The sequence below is a fragment of the Ailuropoda melanoleuca genome, chromosome 4 (assembly GCF_002007445.2).
Source record: "Ailuropoda melanoleuca isolate Jingjing chromosome 4, ASM200744v2, whole genome shotgun sequence".
In the NCBI taxonomy this organism is placed as follows: Eukaryota; Metazoa; Chordata; class Mammalia; order Carnivora; family Ursidae; genus Ailuropoda; species Ailuropoda melanoleuca.
Window position 1 is genome coordinate 82,089,808 of NC_048221.1, and position 14,968 is coordinate 82,104,775.

The 14,968-nt window shown below is 35.7% G+C and overlaps 1 pseudogene; it reads right to left on the reverse strand.

Moving 5' to 3' along the window:
• Window positions 1-656: 656 nt before the first annotated feature.
• On the reverse strand, window positions 657-10,843 carry LOC100479796 (annotated as a pseudogene).
• Window positions 10,844-14,968: the final 4,125 nt, after the last annotated feature.

Sequence of the window (14,968 nt, forward strand, 5' to 3'; positions counted from 1 at the left end):
ATGTGCATATGAAGGTGCTTGGAGAAAGGCACGCCCAGAGAAGCTTGGAAGCTCTGTGCCCTTGTGCCATGCATCTCTTCTATCAGGCTGTTTCTGAGTTATATCCCTTTATAATAAAACGGTAATGTAGTTAGTAAGTGGGTTTTCTGAATCCCGTGAGCCGCTCTAGAAATTTTTTAAAGAATTTTATTAATAGGTACTTGCCCTTTGACTTCAAAAAAAATAATAAAATTGCAAACTTTTATTACAAATTTAAAATACTCTCAAAAATCTCACCTTGACCAGAAATGAAACAATTTAAAAACCTTTAAAGGTGTATTGAGAAAAAACAGGCTTTAAAAAAACAAAACAAAACACCCACATTTGACATTACCAAAAAGAGAGGTCTTTAGGTAAAAATAACAAAACTGCGTGCTGCATAGATAATGCAGGTAGTTCTATTCATCTGGTCAATGGGCAAAAAGCAAGCACTTATGGTCTTCAGCTCCAATCTTCTGTTCCTCTCTTATTGCTGGAATTCCATATTCATTTCTTCATACTAGATGACTAAACCAGACGATGGGAGAGAAGGTAAGCCCGCATTTACTCAGTCCCGCCCTGCTCAGCTGGGATGAATTCTCAGCTGGTGGATTGGCTGCTTTCAATTACTATCTGCGTTAGTTATTGAAGTTGCAGAGGCACTGACGTGGAGGTGGCTGCTGACCTTGGGTCTCATTCCTTGATTTTTCTTCCTTTGTGCACTGCGGTCATCTCTAGGCTGTGTTTCGTGGAGGAGGACCCCTGCGGAATCGTGGTCTGTACTCCATTAGGTATTCTGACTTCCTGGTCTACCGTGTTCTCCTGCACCGTGGTTGTGCACTCCCTCCATCACCTCTCCCTGCACTGGAGGGTTGGAAGACTGGTTCACACCCCTTGGGTCTCTACCCTAGTAAGGTGAGAACCTAGCTTATGGGAGGACGATGCTGCTGGGCTTCAACTTCAGGAGCATTCTCCCAGACCTCCTTCTTTTCCCACTTGCACTATTCTAGTAATTCTGCTGGGAACTGCGTGGAGGACCCCTGCCACGTGGAGAGCGTCTATAATTGTTACAGTCTGCTGCATATTTTCTGCCTTGCACTGGACCTCCACCTGGGCCTGACATATTCGCTGCCTCCACACCCTTCCTCCATCAACAATATCAAACTCCACAGTCTCTCCATCTCCTACGCTGTGAAGGTACTTCCTGGGGTTCTTTTTGGCGGTCTGGTATACAAATACATCTTCCTTCATGTCATTTCTGCTGATGAAACCATAGGTTTCTTACACTGAACCAACCATTTTATCGTTCCCCAAACCTTCTGTGCAATGACTTTGTTGTCCCCGCCGGCAGGCAGCCCCCATGTGAGGCCACGTGCCCTGCTGCAGGTCGTGCGGGGCTGCGCGGCTGCTCCGAGTTGCAGGGTTGGTGACTGGGGGGCAGACTGCCGCAGCTGCCCCTCCAGCCAGGTGGGATGGTACCTTGGCTTGTGGCGGCGGTGGGCCTGTGCAGGGCCCCCCTGAGGTCTGCTCTCTGCTTCTACTACCCATGGAGCTTGCGCTCTAGCAAATTAATTATACCTGAGGAAGAGGTTGTGGGAACTTCTAATTTAGAGCCAATCAGAAGTACAAGGAACAGCTTTGGCTTGTCACTGGGGGCTGGAGTCTGAAGGGGTGTGTTGGAGCAGGGGTGGGGGTGGGGCGACGTGGCCCACACTCATAGGACTGATCCCTCAACCTGTGGAATCTGATGCTATCTGCGGGTAAAAAATGTCAGAATTGAATTGAATTCTCAGACACCCTACTGGTGTCCAAGTACTGCTTGATGTTGTGTAGGAAGCCTTCACACTTACGTTGGAATTGGGTCCAGGAACCCAAATAAGACCTGTTTTTTGTTTTTTTGTTTTTAGATTTTATTTATCCATTTGACAGAGAAAGAGCACAAGCAGGGGGGAGCAGCAGACAGAGGGAAAGGGAGAAGCAGGCTCCCCCACGATCAGGGAGCCTGATGAGGGGCCCAATTTGGGGCCATCCCAGGACCCTTGGATCATGACCCCAGCCCAAGGCAGATGCTTAAGGGACTGAGCCTTCAATTTTCTCATTCAGCACTTATTACACAGTTCCCCTTATTACCTTCAGCGTCTGAGATTTTCACACCTGATCAGTATAGATCTGCTCCGCTAAAATCGAAACAGTATCTTCTAGATAAATTTTAACCTTCCAAATTTAAATGTTCAGGAACAAAATTACATCCCAAAACAAAAACCCAAGTGAGTTGCTAACATAGTATATTAGTTACTTACTCAAACCCGGGATAATTGTATGCACAAAAAAAGTCTATGCACAAAAACCATTAGCACTAAAAATAATTATGTCTAACTTCCATAAGATCTTAATATAATTCAATCCTTCCAATATGCCCAATTTTTTTTCTAATACGCCCAAGTTTTAGTACTAAGAAGGAAGTCACTGGAAAGTCATACTCATAATATAATCCTTCTACAGAATTCATTTTAATTAAAAATCAGGTGGTCCCGAGTTTTCCTTTAAGGCTCTACACTAAAAAATTCCATTGATCATGCTTTCCATAATGAAAGATTCAACTATAAACCTGAAGAAAAATGGAATAGATGAATCAAAATATTCTTTCATTTTAGTTAATATAATCTGTTATCTGCTGGGGGGGTTCATAATCATGTCACTGAAAGTAGAAACTATACAGAAAAAAATTGATAGGTTTGATTAAACTTTTCTTTAAAACTTCTATATATTTTTAATATACATAATCCAAAGTATATTTATCCTAAATACATAGTTTTTATGGTTTTTAATTTTTTATTTTTAATTTTTTACAAACATAACTTTTGAACATGTATACTGAGATTAATGTCAATAGAAAATAAGTGATGACATAATTAGAAATTTTACAACAGAAAAAAATGGCCATAAAACAAAAAAATTATTATTTTAGTAATCAAAAATGCAAAGAAAAAGAATAATAAAATATTGCCAGTCTATTTAACTTACATAAACTGTTAACTATATTAGACAGTGCTTGCAAGAAAGAGAAATAATAACTCCAATGCATTGCTGGTGGAAAGGTAAAAGTTAAAAATTTTTCTGAGGAACAGCTGGGGAATATGCAACAAAAGCCTGAAATATTTGCATACTGTAAATCCAACCTTTCAAATTTACCCTTAGAAAATAATCTGATCTGTGCAATGATGTTCAGCGATCTCTTCTAAAAAACTGTCAACAACCTAAATGCCCAGTAGGAGACATTGGTCAAATAAGCCATGGTATATCAACACACTGTCGATATTATACAAAGTTTGAATATTTGTAGAAGAAGAAAATATAATAACATGGGAAAAAAGTTAAAAGCAACATATGTACTATGATTCCTTTTAGAAAAAATATATATCAACTACATATAACATTTATGTATGAGTGGATGGAGCTAAATTGATGAAAAGTTAGATATAAAGGTAGATATATGAATGGATAAATCAACAGATCAATTAATGGATAGATAGGGGTATCAAAGATCACAAAGACTAGAAGAATATTCACCAAAATATCAACAATTTTGGTTAATTCTGAGTGGTGTGTTAATGGGTGCATAATTTTGTTTCCAGTTAAGCTGAATTTTTTTTACTATGTTAAAATTTCTTGTTTTATGACTCATCTAGAACCAGTTCTTGGTCCATTTTCCTATTAGATTTTTAGCATTTTATGTAATAACTTACATGAGTTTGTAGGGGGGAAAACAATATTCCCTTCTACCCTACTAGGTTCTAGGTTCTTTGGTATATCTAATAGTTAAATAAAGACATATTAATAGGAGAAAAAGAAACAAAATTACCTATGTACAGAAGTCCTATAAAGATAAGACTCTAGGGGCACCCGGGTAGCTCAGTTGCTTAACCATCTGCTTTTGGCTCAGGTCATGATCCTACAGTCCTGGAATCCAGCCCCACATTGGGGCTTCCTGCTCAGTGGGGAGCCTGCTTCTACCTCTGCTCCCCTCAACTCCTGCTCTCTCTCTTGCTCTCTCATAAATAAATAAATAAATAAATTTTAATTAAAAAAAAGAAAAGACTCTAGAGGCAGTCAGGTAATTGAGATTTATATAACATCCCGGACTAAGGAAAGAGGTAGGGATCTGGGAAAAAGGCCTTGCACAGAAAGATGAGAGGGGAGGTTTGGAAAGCAAAGGTTACCCTGTTGTGTAGAGAAGTTTCTTAGGTAGAAAAGTATCTCTGTAATAGCTCTCTTCCTCATACAGCCCTCCTTTCAGTGTAACCTTAGGTAGTTGATGGGGAGGTAAAGAGCTTTTCCTGCATCTGCTGAGTTTTGATTGCCTTTAGCTTAAAACAATCCTCATTCCAAAGTGGCATATTTTGAGTTGGCAAAATCTGCTCCCCTTCAAATTCTTTGGCCATAAAGATGAAAAGCATTTGAAATAGTTGCTGCTGGTAGTTTTGCGGGGGTTTTTTAATGTTACTTTTTTTTGCCAGGTATTCATTTCTGTCATTCAAAAATTAATTTTTCATGTAGTCAGATCTATGGATTTTTCCCTTGTGATTTTTAAAATTATTTATAATGCCTAAAACTATTCATCATTACTAAGTCAGCCAGCCGACTCTATTTTTTATAGTTTCTAGAGATCTCATATTTTATTTTACATTTACCTCTTTAACTCATATGGAATTTATATTGATACACGATATGAGGTGAGACTAGATCTAGTTTATTATTTCCCACAAGTGTTAAGCAATTGTCCCTGAGTCACTTCTTAATAGTCCAACCCCATTCACTTATGATACCAACACAATGAAGTTTTACAAATTTGAATTTGTCTTGATTTTTCCTTCTTTTCCATTGTTTTGTCAAAATGACACTGTCTTGAGTATTGTAGCTTTATAACTTATAAGACAATTGTATTGGCTATTTGCCCCTGTTCATACTGAGAGATAAACATTAGATTTACTACGGCAAATTAAAAAAAGAAAAACTTACTGTGGTTTTATTAGGTAATATCAGTTCTATGAATTATTATGAAAAGAACAGACAACCTTTAATATACTTCATCTTCAGTTGATAAAATTGTCTCTTTGGTCTCAGCAAACTTTAACCATTTTCATTACATAGTTCCCACATGTTTTTTCTTGCTAATGATATATCAAGATATTTTGCATTTTCATTGTATCTTAAATGGGACTTTTCGATATATATTTTTCTAACTTCTTAGAAAGGATGAAAGCAGTTGACTCAAAAAATTATTCTAAAAACTTATTTTGAAATCAATTCTGACACACAAAATTTGGAAGCAATAAACCAGCTATAGACTTTTCACAGGGACAATGCTGAAGTAATCCAGAGTACAACATAGCAAATAAATAATCAAAAGTATGGTATGACAAATATCTGTACTTAGTAAAAGAAGTAAATAAAGATTCTGTCACAGATTCCCTTTCCTTAAGAGATAATTTCAAAACAAAATTCAAAATTAATCTTATCAAAAATCATCAGACAACACCCATATTAAAATTTCCACCCAAAGACTTAGATTTAAATTTGGATGATGCCATAGTGTTCCAGTTTACAAGAACCACATTTAAAAAGAACAGTGTATTAAAATAGTTAACTTTCTGGATCACACACTATTAAGAATTCTCCTGGCCAGGCAATGGGGTTGGAGTTAGAGAGAAGGCAGGAATGCCCCCCCTCTGTGTAGCATGAATGACAGCAATAGCTCCTAAGGGGAGAGCTTAATTCCCTTGGATTCAACCCTACTATACAACAGATCAAGGGGTTCCTGTGATGCAAATTGCCAGGGAGGATTTAGGCTGGACTAAGAAGATATCCATTATGGAAGAGTAAGATTCAAGAATTCTTTAGGGATTTGGACACAGGCAAATACTCAGAATTACCCCTGGTTGCTGGGATTTTGACATCAGAAAAATCCACATGGTACATGTTCCTTAGAAAACACAGTCTGACTTTCTAGAAAACAAAAATTAAATCCAGTGTAAAGATATGTGCATATGGTCATTTGTTAGACATACCTAATGATGATCTAAGAACAGGTACTAGGGATGATCTCAATCAGCCCCAAATTAAAATACAAAGGTGCTGAAGGAATAACTGAATCTCGGGTTTGAAGAAGTGTTTCAGTCCGTATTTAAACCAGCTAGTTCACCCACAAAACCCAGATGTTTGTAGAACATGGAATATTGAGTAATTAAAAAATGACAGCTAAATTTTCATACCAAATCACTTCTAAAAGAAAATCTTTGTAAAGTGTTTTCCTTTACCTTCAGTCTCACTAACTGTAGAATGAATACAAAGCATAATTCTATTGTTACTACAGTGAATCCTATAAAATCATAACTTGAATTGCTTCTGATATTGTTTTATCAATTTTTTTTCTTTCAAATATCAAAAAAGATTCCAGTCCCTCATGCTTTGACAGTATTTCTAAGGAAAAGTTTAACAGTCTGGGTTAATATTATTAACTGAACAGAGAAATAGGGGAAAATGAGATTGATTTGTAAAACTGTTGATAAAAGATAACCAAAAGTATCCACAGTTCTCCAGCTTCATTATTCACTCTATTACCAGCAAACACCCTCAATGTCTTTAGCTACTAAAATAATACCAGATTTAAAATCAAAGATACAAAATGTGTATTTTTATGAGAAAATGTGACATGGAAAAATACCTCCCATTCAACAGGAAGCCCTTCAGTGAACTGAGAGTGAATTTTCCAAGAAGTTGGATTAATTCATGATTTCAGTAGCAACTATATTTCACTTTATGGCATCATATTGTTCACTTATGATCTGACAAAACTGAGAAATTTGTATAGAAATCCTGTCTTCAAACACAGAACTCAATAAAATAACTCACTCATGAGAGAATGAGTATACTTTAACCAAGGTTTAGCAATCATCTTACAACCATTTTCTGAAATAAGGGTTCACTCCTAGGCATGGTTCTCTGAGAAAAGAGAATTTATAGCTATGCAACTCATTAACATTCAATTTTGATTGCTATATAAACCTTTGAGTGAAAAAAATCTTACTTTGGCAAGTAATAATCCTGAACTAGTAATTGAGCTGTAGGGAGAAAAATCAGAGTTCCAGCACATATTGAAATGAAACACTCTTAGATGGAAAAGAATAGGGTGATAGAGATGATGATGATTCTCATTTACACTGGATTTTTAAAGAAAGATTTTCACAAAGTGACCATGTGTCTTTTTAACATCCAGGGAACAAAGCTAGAGATCTGAGAACAGTTACTCTTATAAAAAAAAAAAAAAAGGTTAAAAAATCACCAATTCTGACAAATGTTAGTAGGTACTGGATTAAATAAAAGTGGTTTCTTTAATGGGCAATGGTACAGTGTTCCCTAAGCTGTCTAATGAGGCAAAGAATAAAAACAGAGCCATTTTAGGAAATGGCAGGGCTGAGTTGTATGGTGATCCTTCAGTTGTTGAAGATGTGTGAAACTTTATTGAGAAATCTAATTATTGAGAAATCAGTTTGCTAGTATTTTTAAATATGCAAACCTATTTGTAATTTCTGTGATACTAAATAGACACCAATAAAACCCAGAATCTTAAGTCTGATACAATCTTCTTCAAATATTATATTCCTAGTTCTTAAAAAATAAAGGCAAAACTTGACTATTTAACATGCTCACTCAGGACTGTGGTTTACTTATATGTATATTTGGGTTTTAGTTCCCTTACCTTATCAAGCACTAAAAGAAAGCAAGAAATAAAAACATATTTAGAGCCTTCAAAAGAACAACATTATAAAGAACGTAACAAGTGAAAAAAAAAGCAGAATGCAATCGAGTGGATGTAGTAATAATAATAAAGTTGGTAAAAGAAAGTAAATTATTGCAATTGAAAAAATATTGAAAAGAAATATAGACTCACTATAATGGCTAAAATTAAAAAGACTAACAACACCAAGTGTTGGTGATGACGGGGCATAATTGGAACTCTAGTACATCTCTGTGGAAATGCAAAATAGTTCATCCACTCTGGAAAACATTGTAATATTTTTTTATAGAATTCAACATATGTGTACCACATGATTCAGCAATCCCACTCCTATATATTTACCCAAAAGAAGTTAAAACTTAGGTTCACGCACACAAAAACCTGCATGCAAATGTTTTCAGCATCTTTCTTCATCATCACCCAAACTGGAAAGAACGAAAAAGGTCATCAAATGGTAAATGGATAAACAAATTGTGGAGTATCAATACAGTATAATACTACTCAGCACTAACACGGAAAAATCTAATTCATGCAGCAACATGGAAGAAATTTAAAAGCATTACGCTAAGTGAAAGAAGCTAGACACAAAAGAGCACACAGTATGATTTCATTGATACAAAATTCTGAAAAAGATAAAACTAGAGCAAAAGAAAGAAGATCAGAGGTTGCTGGGGATCAGGGAGTGAGTGTAGGAAATTGACTTCAAAAGGGTAGGAGAGACAGTTTTGCAGTGATGGAAATGTTCAACATGGCGATTGTGGTGCTAGTTACACAGTATATACATTTGTCAAAACTCATTGAAACATATATTAATAACAGATAAGTTTTACTGTATGCATATAAACCTCAATAAAGCTGATTTTCAGAAGGAATGCAAAAAAATAGAAATTTTGTGTGTAAAATTTCTAATCTCCATCTTCCTTAGAAAGAGAATAACTGATGAAACACTTAATGAAAAACCAACCATGTGAGGTCATAACAAATCTCATAACTATTAATAAATCACATCAATAAGCCTATACAGTATTTTGGATGAATGGCTAAACAACAATGACCTGGCTCTATAATGGAGATACTGTTATTAAGAGTTGCAAAGAATGGGGTCTTAGTGCTGTGTAATGGAAAATGCTATTTCACCTTGAATCCAGCTCAGGAAGTTACTTTTATTGTTTCTCTACTACAGAAGGCAAATTGCAAACTTCATCATGGTTAGATGGAAGAAAACACTGATAGAGCCAGAGAAAATGAATATAGGACAAAACACTCAAGCTAGACAGAGAGAAAGAGCTAGAGTCAAGGAAGAGAAATCATTATTTGGATTAGTGGCCTTTACATTGTGGAGTTTATAGAGAGAAGCACATATGTGTGGAAATCCATTAAAAAGAAAAGCTATATGCAATTAATTTTAATTAAACAAATGAAAAGAGCAAAAATGAAAAACTATGTGAAAAGAAATCACAATAAAGACTGTTAAAATATGAAGCAACTTCTTAACACAAACCAGCAAGGAACAAGAGTGATGTGGAACATGTAGGCCAACTGATTAAACTGATATAAAGATATATCAGCTTTACAACATTTATTCTTTTTCTATGGATATGCTTACACAAATGTGTAATAAAATGCATGTAGTGCTCATTTAAGCATGTGTGCTCAACTATTCTCAAGCAATTCTTTTGTCACCAAATGTAGATTACTGGACTGCATAGACTATGTTATGGTGAAGAGCAGGAAAATCATCAAAAAATTCTAAACTTAGAGCAATAATATGGATCAGATAAGTATTACAGAAGTTGAGGAATAAGAAAAAATCTGATCGGAAGATTTTAGAATTAAAAAATAAATATCCATATATACATGGGTATGTGTACCTGTCTGCCAGTGGGTGTATAATGTCCTCCCTCCTTGAGTTACAAAAGTTTGTAACAAAGTTCTGAAAGAGTAGATAAGTCAAATGTGCAGAGCCACTAATCTGTATACTTTCCATGTGACTTAGTTTTTAATATCTTTTAACTTATAAAATGACTTGTTAAATAGATTATTAGTACATCAGACTTAGTCTGTAAGAAGCTAGTTCTCAATGAATGACATCAGTATGGCTCATATGAAGTTCAAAATACAAATTAGGTAAAATATTAACACTGTAAAAAATGATTAGCTAGTAGAATGGAAAAGACACATGGATTCGAAGGGATATAACTGAAGGAGCTAATAATGAAAAGTTGGAGTAGAAAATGCATCTATACAATACAAAGGAAAATACTTAGCAAATTTCTATTCCTACCAAATCAGAAATGTTGAATGAATGAAGGGAAATCCCTAAAAACAAGAAAATAAAGCCTAAGATCATCTGTTCTATGAAGACATGATAAATGTTTTCATCATTCAAAAGGTATGCAAGACACAACATCTTAGTCTTAAACAGGTAAAGCACACATTTAAGTTATTTATTAGAATAAAGCCCAGTTCTAGCTGCATCTAGATGAAGAGACAGTAGTAAAATTTTAATGATATGGATTTAGAACACAGATTTTTCTGTGAACTGAAGGTTGTTGCTACTATGAATAAAATACTGAAGCAAGCACCTCAGGCCTGGGGAGATATACAATCCAAATGTGGCTGAAAAGTAGATGTAGACTTTATGGAATTTACGTTCTACCCAATGAAAAAATTCAATGGTGGACATGTAAAAAAAAACAGGTTCAAGTGCTGACAAATAGCTCATATCAAGAAACCATTACTTAATTTTCAAGAGAATGATCATTAGCAGAATAGAATATTGTACTTCCAAAGGGGGGAAAATGGACGGTAGGCCCATCAAAGGAGATTGCAATCCCAAACAATCTAATGGAGAAGAACCATAGACAACATAAGAACACGTCATTTCATCAACTCTGCATGCAAGCTCATGACGTTGCTCCAGGCTGGGGATTAAGTGAAAAATTACTCTGCATCCAAACCAAAGTGTTTCTCATCACGTCCATTTGGGATGTGACGACTCATGGCTCCTTCCAAATTTTTCTCCATCGTTTTCACTTCTACATCTAGGGTTCCTCCAAGCAAAGTATTTCCCAAGCCACGAAGTACACACTACAGGATAAGCATCTGTTTTCTTTCCTTTACCAACAGCAGCAAGACTCATTCCCTTCTCGCTCGCATTTTCAGAGTAGATGCTCTCCATATAAAGCACCATTCAGTTTGACAGTATTGTCCAAAGGATTGACGGTATTGTTTCATAATAGCATCCACCTCTCCCCCTAGTTCTTATAGAATTTAGAGGACAAAATAATAGGAAGAAATTACAAAATGCTTTGCTCCTGGCACACTGCAAATTTAATTCCTACACCTATGCATCCCCAACTTCTACTCCTCACATGCATTTGTTCTACCTCGACACTCATCATCAATCTTGCAAATGCAACAGCGGGCACACTCGGCCTTCTTCTAAAAGCAACAAGGAGACTGCCCTTTTTCAAAATTATTCTGTACTGTTCTGTGGCCACAGTAGCACTTTTCACAGTTGGGATTATTCTCCACATTGTTGTATCCAGTCAAAGCCACTCAAGAATTCCTATGGTCCCAGCAGCACTAAAAATACATAACAGCCTCCTTACAATAATGGCTGTGAATCACAGCATTCCTCGGCTGACATAAGTAGTTAAAATAGTAGGAAAAAAAAAAGTTAAATAAAACTTTTTAAAAAGTTCAAGTAAAAAAAAAAATGAAAAGGGGGTTGAAAAGGACTCCCCTACCGTCTAACAATATTAAAGTCTGTCTCAAATTTACAAACGTCCTCAGCAACATCAAATGCCGCAGCTTCAAACACACGCGCCAGCTTCAAGCCCGACAGCTTCAAATGCCGCAGCTTCAAACACGCGCGGCAGCTTCAAACGCGCCAGCTTCAAACAGCCTTGGGGCAGCCATCTTGCACACGCTCCAAGGAGCACAACCTCAGGGCCCTTAGGCGGCCACCCCATCCCAGAGGCCACACAGAGGCTTTGTTGGGGGAAAAATGGGAAGAAGAAAAAAAAGAGGAAGAAGAAGAAATATAATTTGCAGACGTTAAATTAGCCCATAGAGGGAGCTCACATAGCCCCATAATTTCACAGTAATTGGAATCTCCTGTAATTTAAAATGTAGCCCCATCATTTGTCAGAGAGAGCCTCCAGGGGTCAAAGAGTGCATGTCTTACTTCATACCGATCTCTGCATGCCTATAAAATGCAATTCCATTTAGACCCCCCTTGACCGTGTGTTTTGTTATCGCAACAAAAAGATGATGATTCTTGGATACATGTTCTCCAAAACCAGCCCAGAAATTAAAGTGACTCGTCTATGTGTGCTGTTAGGGTGAATCCAACTGAATAAAGACCATAATAAGAATAAAGTTCCAACAATTAGAATTGTCATGGCAATAACCTAAATGTCCCCCATTCACGGTGTTCAGTTTAGAAAGCTACGTGCTCTCTTTCAACCTTGACTAGAGATACTCTTGTGGCTATCCATTTCTCTCACTGTCTAGAATCCTTAAACCAGCCATGCTGCAATGTGCCTTCAGACAAAAGAATAAAACCGGAAAACGAAAGGATATAATGGCAGAGAGCCTTTTCAATAAAACATGAGAGAAACAAAATTCCAAAATTCTGTGGAAGAAATATTGAGGAGAAAATACACTCAAAAATAAAGCATCTAAATGTGCAGTTAAAAGTGGAAATGTATTACCTGCTCTTGTGAAACAAATTTTGAAAGGAAACAAGTTTGCATTATGTAACTCTTAAATATTTAGAAACTTTACATTTATGTAAAGCTGAAATGGTTTCTAAAAACATTTAACCTTTGAAGTGGTTCCTATCTTAAAAGTAAACACAAACTAAGAATGTAAAGAAAGCACAAAATGTAGAGCTTAATCAAGAATGTAACATATGTGGATTGTATTCTATTTGGGATAATCTATTAGGTGTTAAGAAAACATATCTACTTCATTTAAATTAACTAGCAGGCTTGTATGTCATTACTGCTTCTCTGTGATGTACCTGTTGGTTTGGGCTATTATGATTACATTTCCTGCACCCTGTTGCTTAAAAATATATCATTCATAAAATTTGAGGGTTTAAGTGATGTTTAATATTACAGATACTATATGAATAACTGTAAAAGGCAAACTATACATAAGTGAGGAATCATTTGCCTGAAGATGTGGGGCAGAGCTCAATTTCAAATTCTAATATTCACATCTAGCCAAGATTCCATGTTAGGAATAAAAAGTATCTGGATTTTGTCTGAATTTGCCCAACTACTCTGGAATCTTTTCACTGCTTTGTGTATTTCCTATCATAAAAATGCCTCACTTTTCTGATATGTCTGATAGCCAGGTCCCTGATTGCCTGATTTCCATCTCTCATTTCAGACTCAATGAGGAAAACTTAAAAACCTTGTAGATGTGATTTATCAATAACAATGCCACACAAACTCAGGTTTTCTTGAGAGGAAGATAAACTCAGGGATGCTCACCCTTGTTTGGCAAGCTTTTGGGCTGCCAGGAATTCCACAATGAACATGATGGGCAAGGGGAGACTCAAAGGAGAATGCTTAAGGTTGAAGATCTCGAAAAGTAATGGCTATACTTGCCATGGAACTACAAAGACTTGTCAACTGCACATCTGTTAAGTTCATGAAAGCTAGCTGACAACTTTATCACATATAAAAATCTATGTTCAAGTAGTTAAGTCTACTACGCATTATGGAAGATAATAATCAATGAATTATCTTAACTTTACCAATGATCATGAGCAGGAACAAAGGAAATAATGCCCACTTGTTACAAAAGATAGCTGGACAGTTTCTGTCACTTGGAAATGAGAAAGTTAGCAATCAAGGGTCTCTTCCAATGAGAAAAAAAAAAAAAAAGAAGAAGAAAAAATGAGTGTAGCCTCTTCATTTCTAATGTCTCATATTAGAAGAGTCACACTCCATTATAAGCCTGAATACCACCTGACACATTCTCTAAAACTAAACATGTTATGTGGGAAACAGGATAAATGAGCATATTAAAATATGGTAGTTCCCCTTCTTAACTCGCCTATAACATCGATAAGGGATACAATCAAATTGTAAAAATGAAAAAAGGCAGCACTTAGGTTTTACCTGGAACTCTGGTAGAAGACACACATCCTGTACATGGCTGCTGACTGTATACCCCAACAGAATAAATAAGACATTTCTGATATTTCTATAAATCAGCATAGAAAATTAAAAATAAGACTACAATTACCTGGAATGCTTTCAGGTTTACATGATTTTCTACATTTTTAAAATTAACTGAATGTTAAGCAGGAACAGTTTTTGATGGTTTAATTTCCTTGTTTTAAAATCTTTTTCAAAATATGACTGTCCCTATTACCTACAGAATTTCTGAACACAAGTTAATTGAAACCCCTACATCTCCTAGGATCATATATATGATTATAATTACACAAAAGTACCTTACGTATAGATGAATAGAAGACTAGACTGAATGCATCTGATCCATAAAATTTATTTTTTCATGAATCTTTGTGGTTCTTGTTATTTTTTTAACCCAAAGTTTAAAAACATTCATGTTATTTGAGAGTTCAGGCTTTTCAAGTGTATATGCAAAAAACACACTCTCAGAAAGACCAAGAACTTTGTGATACAGTCTCCTACAAGCCATCTGGTCTGATGTCTAATCAGCTTTCTGATCTTCCGATTTCTAGAATAGGGAAACTAAAGGTCAAAATTTTTACTATAAAACAGAGAATATATCCAAAAATTGACTTAGTTATCTGTAAATCTGACCTAAGGAGAGCATACCTTTCTCCGAAGTAAAAATTCAATGACTGATGGTATATGGAAATTAATATAAAGCAAATGTTTAGTTACTGTGAAATTTTTGACAGCATTCCACAGGAATAATTTTTCTTACTTAAATACATTTAGCTGGCATAGCAAACATATTTTTATACATTGTCTAAATTTGCAGACTTATTTATAGGCAAATAGTGAGAAAATAAACCCAAATTTTTGTGGGATACACCATTAAAATGTATTAATATGGAGAAGTTTCCTTACTCTACCACAGGAAAATCCTGAGAGAAGCTTGTGTAGAATTCATTAAGTGAATTATAAAAGACAG